Source organism: Orbicella faveolata, unplaced genomic scaffold (genome assembly GCF_042242905.1).
Source record: "Orbicella faveolata isolate gen_17 unplaced genomic scaffold, um_ofav_v1 contig_25, whole genome shotgun sequence".
NCBI lineage: Eukaryota > Metazoa > Cnidaria > Anthozoa > Scleractinia > Merulinidae > Orbicella > Orbicella faveolata.
The window spans coordinates 9,266,842-9,276,401 of NW_028301553.1; positions in this window are offsets into that span (position 1 = coordinate 9,266,842).

Here is a 9,560-nt window from a genome sequence, read left to right on the forward strand (position 1 = left end):
AATTAACGGCAACAACTTTCATCTTTTCATATTCGTTGCGTGATTACCTGAACACAATAATAATAAAATACAAGTTTACCAAATCAACGGTTTCATAAAGATTTTTTATGTCAGATGTAATTAAACGACGTGAATCAAAATGTTTTCAATCATAATGTTGATATCAAATTTGCCTGACGCATAACTGCAGCACACAACTACCACAAAAATGTCGTCACGTGTTAGCGGCCAGAGTCCTTTTCCATCAACAAGGAGTTTTTCCATTTGAGTTACCAAATGGGTTACCAATTTTTTTTTAGGGTATTATATGGGGCTTTGCTCGTGTGCCTTCGGAATGCAGGAGATCCGCTACAAATACAAGGATAAATTCTCTTCATTCCCATAACATATGACAGTCCTATTAAATTCTGATAGCAACGATATAAAGATCATTGCAAAATATCGTTTATGTAAATTTTATCGCCTTGGTCCGCCTATACAACTGTACATTTAAGATTGCTTGTGGCAGCTGCTCGGTTGCTTGAACTGTAAGTATCAAACGTAGAATTTAATAAATAAAATGAAATAACACACTGTGTGCGGTATAATAGAATAATTTTGAATAACATTTATGTAACAAAAAAGAAGACTTGATCTTAAGAATGAAATGGAAAAAAAATGCATATATGTGGAGATGCAATCCTAGAATTTGGAAATTCTTTCTTTGATATCAAAATGAGGGGAGGTTTTTAGAAACTTCATCATTCTACAGTCAATCTTACTCTTTATATCAAGCGTTTTTGGAGTTAAAGCGCTTTTAGATTAGTGATTGGTTGCTTGAAAATTATTAATCGTATGCAACAACAATCCTTTTTTAAACACGAGCTATTAGGGAGCCTAAAGCGAAGGCTCTTGCAAAACTGCACGCGTATCATTGATGCAAGTTATTACCAACAACACGAAAAATATTTGTATTTATTTATCGTTTCAGCTGTTAAATTTCTCAATATACATAAGCAGAAGGACCTCGCCGTATGTTAGCGGTCAAGGTCCGTTTCCAATTTGCCTTGACGACTTTCAAACTCAAAGCCTTTGGCACTTTCCAATTGTGTACCCCATTGAAAGCGGCACTTTTTGACCTGTCTGGTGTCGTAATAGAAGGATTCAGCTAACCTTCAAATAATGGACTGGTTGGAATATCCGAGTATTTTTACTCTTCCCAATTTCCATGTAAAATGACTCAGCAACAAATGTTCTAGTTGTATGACTATGCAAGACCAGAATGTGAATTTCTGGCGAGATCATTAGCCCCTAACAAGATAGAAGACAATCATTTGATGCAATTCATAGTATCTTGCCCTCGTGAATCTGAGGTGAGTGCAAATTTTGAATGGCAGATGTTATTTCAATGCTTAAATGATTTTCCTTTCTTAAAGTTTATTTCTTATTTACGCAGTATATATTCCATATTCATCTCCCTTGTATGTTTACTTTTCTATTCTGATGCACTTGGTTGCGTGTCTACGGTTTCAATTATAATGAACAGCAACAAATTCCATTTTGAGGGTAAAACTGCGTTTATTTCGACTGTTCATGCATTTTGCGTCCAGTCGTGTATAAGTTCTTCTCCTTTTTAGAACTCAAAAATTAGAGGTGCTTGCATTGTTAAATGACTGAATCACCTCATTGCAAGACCATTTTTACTACTCGATCAATTTCTTCTGTTAATGCTACTCTAATAGATTCGTTAATCATAGTTTGATTACCTGCGCAAAAACATTTATATATACATAGATACCAGTTTACTTAATACACATTTAATTAAAATTCTGTGCCAGATGTAATGAAACGTTGTAGACTGAACGATGTGAATCAAAATTTATGTTTTTTTTTATGAATTTGTCTGCTCGGTAGAATACCGAAAGAACGTGGAGGGAACGTACGGTTTCAGTCTCCTATTTTTCTTTCTTTTTTCTCCCCCCCCCTTTTTTTTCTGGGAGGGTAGCTGTAACACAGGCTAGCGTTGTGTGTACGGTCAACGCCAAAAAAGCGAACGAACACGTACGGCAAAGAACTTTGTTGGGCCTCATAACCTGCATTACCCTCTGTTATCTATGCTTAATTGAGAGGAAAATCAGCTTATTACTTTGAAATGCTATTATTATTACCATTCAAAGTTGCTTCTACCTCAGATTTGAAGATTTTTGAAAACTTTGTTTTAACAACAGATGCTCATATTACTTTATTTTTCAAACCAGCTTCAGGCCTCTCAAGTGTTTTTATTAACAAGTCATAATCACACTACTAAACTCTTTTTCTTATTCCAAAATATTGGTTAAGTTTACTCTGAGAGTTTTATATTAATACATTTGAGTTAGCTGACGCAAAAACAACAAGAGCGGAAGAGTGCAGGCAGAAAATGTCCCATTTGAAAGGCCGAATGCTTATTAAAACGTTATTGTAAGAAACGGAGCGATAGAAACCCTAAGGCAAAATGTCATTGCTACAAAAAGAAGAATTTTATGCTGCATGCAAGTGTATAATTAAATACCCTATATTCACCAGACTTATTGCCTATATTTCCATTTTAGTTCCCAACAAAGTGCAGCATCTGCTTCTTGGTTTACCTTTCTCTTGATGATTCCTTTCATTGAATATTGGTGATTATTCCCTTTGAAATATGGCTTGCTTTCAAGTTACTGAGATCGAAAAGGAGTCAGGAAACATAGGCTTATTTCAGCGATAATTATACTACCCCGATTTTATCTTACTCGTCATAGGATTGGTTGAGGAACCACATGCAGACAGGCGTAAATGCTGAAGCTGAAGGCCGCTTGTGATCGACACAGGTAGTTGAGTGTTTTTTAACAGCCTCTGCATCCAAACGAGAGACATTCTTCATGAAAAGTATGGAAATGAGCAACAACGAAACAAACATCAGCTCACCCAGCTTAGCGTTTTATTGCAGGTACGCACCGCACGTATCATGGGAAGACAGAGGCTCAGCTTTTCAATTGATTTCAGGCCTCACGTTAGTCATGGTTTCAATCCCCACCATTATTTTGAACGCATTTATAATCCTAGCTGTAAAGCAAAAAAAGGAGCTACAAAAACCCTCAAACATTTTGTTGTCAAGCCTGGCCGTCACAGATTAAGTTTTAGCTCGTTTCTACTGATTTTTTATTGGCTACCCATCTTGCTACATGTTACATATGTGTCATGTTATGTTACGTTACTTTACGTTATGCTACATTACGTTACGTTATGTTTTGTTACGTTACGTTACATAATGATTGTAAGAGGAGTTTTCCGCCGTCATCAAAAATGTACTGAAGATCGTCCATCAAATTGTACCAGCTTGTTGTCTAAAACGCGAACAGACAACGAAACTGCTAAGATCATTTAATAATATAATATATCTGGATAGCTTTCTACAGAAAGTGGCAACTTCTGTGTTTATGCAAGGTGACGCCATATATCATGCCTCGTCAACTCAATTGCAGATGTTTTGATTTTTTAATTCCCTTAATTATTGTCTTATTTTGTTGCAACACCATCACTCTTAAAGGAGCTACGTCACGTTTTGCGCATCCTGAAAAGTTTAGCTTAAATTCTTCAAGTTCGTCGTTTGTAATCCGTGTCAATCAGTCTTCTCCGGCCTTAACCGTCCTTGTTTCTTTATGGTTTATTATTGTCCCTCTAGTGTTTTTCTGTCTTAGTCAACTACTACTTTGAAGTTTCCTTCAATTTAAAAGCAATTTCGTACGTGGCCAAAATAACTTAAACTACTGTGACTGACCTCCTTTAAGAACGTAATTGTGGTCGCAGTTATGTCTTGTTTTGTTCCAAAAATGACTGTTTTTCTTGTAGTTATCTCCACTCTTCGTAAGTAGGTATGGCGAGCTCTTTGATTGATCGTGGACACTGGTTTGCACTATTTTGGTTTCACAAGAGACACGGCCCTGGAGTACTTTAATAAATACACGTGGGACGATACAGACCTTGCCAAGAAGGAGGTGAGAAAAAAGCTCTAAGTCTATACTGACAGCAACAAATTTCCACTTTTTTTACCAAGTGAGCATTTCACTTGAACCCCTGCCATTCATTTGTAGCCCGCGAGAGTTGAAAAGAAAAAATGGTCCAGCAATTCACAATTCTTTACTAAAAGTACAATCAGCGGATCGGAGCGAGAAGGGAGGGAGAGGGGGTTATATTTTTTGTGGTTTCATGCTCGGGAGAAACTCTATATATCAGGGACGGCGGAGCCGGGGGGGGCACTGGGGGGTTAACTCCCCCCAATTTCAATCAAAAATACATAAAATAATAATTTTACAAATATCTCCGGACCCCTACAAGTTAGCGCCTCTGGCGCTCGCTTGTAAACGCCCCCCCTTCGCCCCAATTCAAAATACTTTCCGCCATCCCTGTATATTTACGTGAATAATGGTTTAAGATCACAGTTAATTATCCCTAAGATGGTTTCGTTTCCACAGACTGAACCCTTTCTACAGACCAAACAGTTTCTACAAAACAACAATAAACAACTAGACATGAGTAAGGCTGATCGGCGGATTACTGAGAAGTTGAACAATAATACAGGTCCCAGTAGCTCTGGACATAGCTGAGTATGTTGAATTATTTTGATCAGCTAGACGTTAAAATAAGTCAGAACGTATTGGCACAGCAGCGAACTTGATTAAGAACAAGTTCAAATTCCAGTGGACCCTAAATTAACCTGCCAGGATGTGTGAAATCATTTCATTTCTCACTAAAATCCATTCATTCAGTTTACGTTGGCTTATATGTTGTCCTATTCACATCTGTTGTTAAGCAATTTTTGAACATATCCGAGCAATGTTCTTTTATAACCTCGTCAGGTGACTCGGTACCAGAGCGACCCCGCACAAGCGACAGCTTACATGATTGGTCAGTTGGAGATAAAGAAAGCCAGAAGTTATTCTAAGGGAGCTCTGGGCGATGATTTCAGTCTGCGAGACTTTCACTATCAGGTGCGTTTGCTTTTACTTGCACTCTCTTTTAACGACTTTTCAAAGGAAGAGAAAGGGATAAACAGATCAGAAAGCTTGTTTGCCGGTCAACTAAGTTCATGTCATAGATGTGTAACATACACTGTACCTACGAATGGGGTCCAAAACGGGGAAAATAGGGAAAGAGTGGTGGGGTACGGAGATGGGTCGCAGGGCGTAATTTCAATGTAGTATGAAGATCTGTGGAGCTCATTTATACAACAAAAACACTCACTGCAATCCTATGTATCAAGCCTTGTGAGGCAAACGAAATCCAAGGCCCGGGGTGTTTGCATAGAGGGGAATCTTAGCAGAAGAGGCGGCGGTGTTATTAGTTTTAATTTTCAAGCTAAATTTACTGTTCATGTTCTTTAGGATCTCGCCCAGGGATCCTCGCCTCTTGCTTACTTATCCGATCACGTGACAAAGTACGTCAAGGATCCTTGCGTCAAGGATAAGGCAAAAGAAGGTTGTGACGTCATCCTGAATCCACCAAAGAAAACCGAGGCAAAGAAGAGAACCAGTGAAGTCCGCTGGCAAAAACAACCGAAACCCATTGTACACTACATATGAAGCTTTGTTGATGAATACTGGTATCGCTAAGACAGTACACTCTAGTTTGTTTAAATGTGAATTCAGCTGAGCTAAGGTTACATTCAGCAGAAAGTAATGAACATTACTGATTGATTGATTGATTGATTGGTTGATTGATTGATTGATTGGTTGGTTGGTTGGTTGATTGATTGATTGATTGATTGATTGACACACTGATTACACAGGTTATCTAAGTAACAACAGCAATTGCTGCAACCTGTGCGGCCATTAAATTTTTTCGCCCGAAATAAGAGACCTCGCCCATCCATTAAGAAGAAAGGACGATTTTTTTTTAGAATTTTAATTGTACATTAATATAGAATTTTAGAATGTTAAACTGTAATCAATATAATATTATATTTATTATTAGGCGTTTCTTGGGACAGCATAAACTCTTTTATTTCCTTTCACTGTTTGCTAATATTTCAATTTTTTTTAAAGAGAATCTTATAATACTATTAATGAAAATTTTTAGGTAGAGTTAATACAGTGTCCCCAATTAGCCCACGTGGGCTAAATACATTGATCCTTAAATAAAGTTCTTACTTACTTAACTTAATAATTAGTTGATTGATCGATTGATTAATTGACTGATAGAATTAAAGAGCACAAAATTTAGTTTGTACAGTTGCATGTTTTCGTTATAGCTTTATAAACTAACGTACCATGGTGACCTCAACTAGGTATTAAACAGAGGATAAAAACGTTTTGTAGTCCACAGTTCTTGACAACACAGTAGGGATAAATGAATTTGCCGACTCCGTCACCAATGTCTTTCTGCGCGTCCTTTTTAGTTTGACCATCCACCATATGTAAGATTAAAGGAATGGCACTCTCCCAGGACTGAATTGTAATAAGGTGTTGCGAACTAAATACAGTGAAGACACGAACCAATCAAATGATCTCTTTGAGAACCAAACGCGTGTTTGGAAAAAATTTATATATTTACATTGCAAATCACATTGCTGCATTACGTTCGTTGTTTAACATGCACGTTCAATGTTTCAACTGGTATAAATTTTCCTTTTCCCTCGCCATTGGGTATGAAAAAGTATCAAGCATTCCGTTTGTTGCTGCGCTTCTGTCTGGAGTTGTTATGGAACTGCAACGACGCAAAATTTGCAAACACAAAAATCAAGATCCATTCTCCGTCAAGATGGATTTTGAGTCTACCCGACAAGGTAATTATAAGAACAAGTAACGTATACTGTTATTTATATTGTAGAGGTGTTTGTTATCGTTTCATCACGGAGAGCGTTGAACACAACCCGTTAGCAATCTAATGACACGTCAAAATAAGAACCTTTCAACGATGATCTCTAGCGCAGTGAAGGACATGACGAATTACTTCTCTTGAACTCTTGATCTTACGAAGTTGTGCAGAGCTATTGCACAGAGGACAATTTTGACAGCAACCTCTGGCTTTACACAGATAACGGTAGAAAATACCCTGAACCTGCTTTACAGAATGCCAAAAAGATTTTCACTGGTGCGTCGTGTTCTGGAAACCCTGCCGTTGATGATCCTGTTCTCTTCTGAGAGATTTCCTTTGTCACTTTCTAGTGGAAAAGCAGCTAGATAAAAAAGGTACCGGCTTGTTGGTGTAACTGCCATTGAAAAATTTGTCTGTTGACTCGGGAAGCAAGGTAATTGTATAAGAACTAGTAATATATACTGTTTTTGTTTTTGTTTTCTAAAGGTATTAAGTAACTTTTTATCTCGAAAAGCGATGCGAAAAATCCGTTAAAAATCTATTAAGAACCTTTCAATGAGTATTCCCAGCAAACTGAAGGACATCACGAATTCATTTGGCTAAAGTTTTTTTTTTTTTTTTTAATGGCAGAAAAGTTAACTTGAGGAAAGATGATATCGACGGTCAAATGTTTTACCCAGTTAATTATCGGCATAACAGACTGTCCCCTCTCTCCACCGTTATCGATTTAATATTGATTACTGTAAAACATATTCAAGGTCTTCTGACCATTCCGGGATGGAAAAAGGTATTATTATTATTATAAGAATTGTAGACTAATATAGCAGGCTATAAATACCAATGCAATCCACAAGACAAGACACAAAATGTCTTGAGAAGAAATCTTGAGACTTGAGACTTGAGGCTTGCGGCTAACGGTTAAAATCTTCTAACAGCCAAATTTTTGGCCCAGTTTACGGCTAATGGTTAACTCCATTGAGACCTCCTTGCTAGATTTCCGTGAAATTCCCATGTTGTGCGCATTCAAATATGGAATAAAATTGGCTACTAAAAAAGACCTTGAAAAGTACGCATTACAATTGGAACTTAATTTCTTTTCGGTTTGGAAGAGATTCAATAATGGACTTCAAGAACACTCTATAACTGATGCAAGGCTATTTAAAAAGCTTAAAGGAGCTCGGTCATGGTATTTTGAGGTATATTGGCCACATACTGAAAATTACCTTTAAACGGTAGGAAATCTGAAAATAACAGTTTAGTAAGATAGAAAAACACCAAAGAGATAATGATAAACCATAAGGGAACAAGGATGGCTAAGGATGGAGAAAATTAACACGGATTCCAAACAACGAATATGAAAAATTGAGGCTCAACTTTTCAATATGCGCAAACCATGACTGAGCCCCTTTAAGGGTTTTGTTTTAATTCTTTTGAGCTCAGCCCAGAAATGAACCTTATAAGCTTTTGAAGCTTTCCTTGGGCAACTTATGGCCTGAAATGCGATATAAAGGCGAACTACTATTGTTAGAAGAACAAAACAAACTGAGGTATCCGCCAGAGGAAGAATGAAATTCTTCCCATGATGCATTGCGACTGAAACCAATATAATTTATTTAAAAAAATTTCGTGAGGTCATTATTCGGCGACGGGGACTCTCGTGACATCATCATCATGGCGTCCTCTTTGTGTCTGGGAATGGTGAGCTCTTTTATAGTGCGCAACTCCTGTATTTAGCGGCATGTGTGTCAGTGAAAGACCAATGTACAAATGCTTTGCGTAATTTGCCTTGATTATACAGTGGAACCCCGCTCTACGGACACCCACTTATAACGGACAACCTCGTTTGTCCCGACAAAAAGCTCATATAATTTCTCTAAGATTAACCCGCTTTATACGGACACCGACTAATGCGGACATATATTGTCAACCCCGCTTTACGGACACTGGTTCCTGGAGTCTGCACACTGTCTATTTTCATTGTCGCAATTTTGTGATAATAGTAAAGATTGTACCCTGTTCAAATAATGAAAGTTTTGTATGGGTTAATAAAATTTTATTACTTACAAAAAAAAAAACAGTAACAAAATAGCGTGACATATAAAATTTTGAACAGTCTGTCTTTCTTCCGTTGTTCGACTCTTGTACTACGTATAGTCCTTAAATAAATTTTTCTGCCTCCTCTTACACACGTTTCACATCCTTGGATTTTTGTTGCAGTCGTTGCTCTTAATCTTCTTCCTCTTTCACGTTTTTTGCTTGCTGCAAGTTGTACCAGGATCATCTTCCGCTCGTATTGTTGGGTTCACTTCTTGCTAACGTCTAGTAATTGTTCAAGTAAAACCACGTGTTTGCGACGGCCAGTCGTTACAATCTGAATCTCTGAGATACAATTTTTAAAAATAAAACTTGTTTTGTTCCGTTTAAAGTAAGTTTGATATAAAAATGCTTTGTAACAAAGGGTATCCACTGTAAGCTTCCGTAAAATGCCTGACTAGTCATGCGTTCATTCTAATTTAAAATATTTCTTAATCCATATTGGTTAAAGCAAAATTAGTTTCCAAGTAACACCTATATTGTCGTTTCACGTATTTAGCTAATAAATTTTCTAAGCTTGTCAAGAAGTCCCCCGGTAGCCCAATGGGTTACGCATCTGACCTGCTGTGCGGTCGGAAGAGCATATATACACTCGACGCAAGTCGGGGACTCCGCTTTTATTTATTTTTTCTCTTTCCTTTCAACCTCAATAG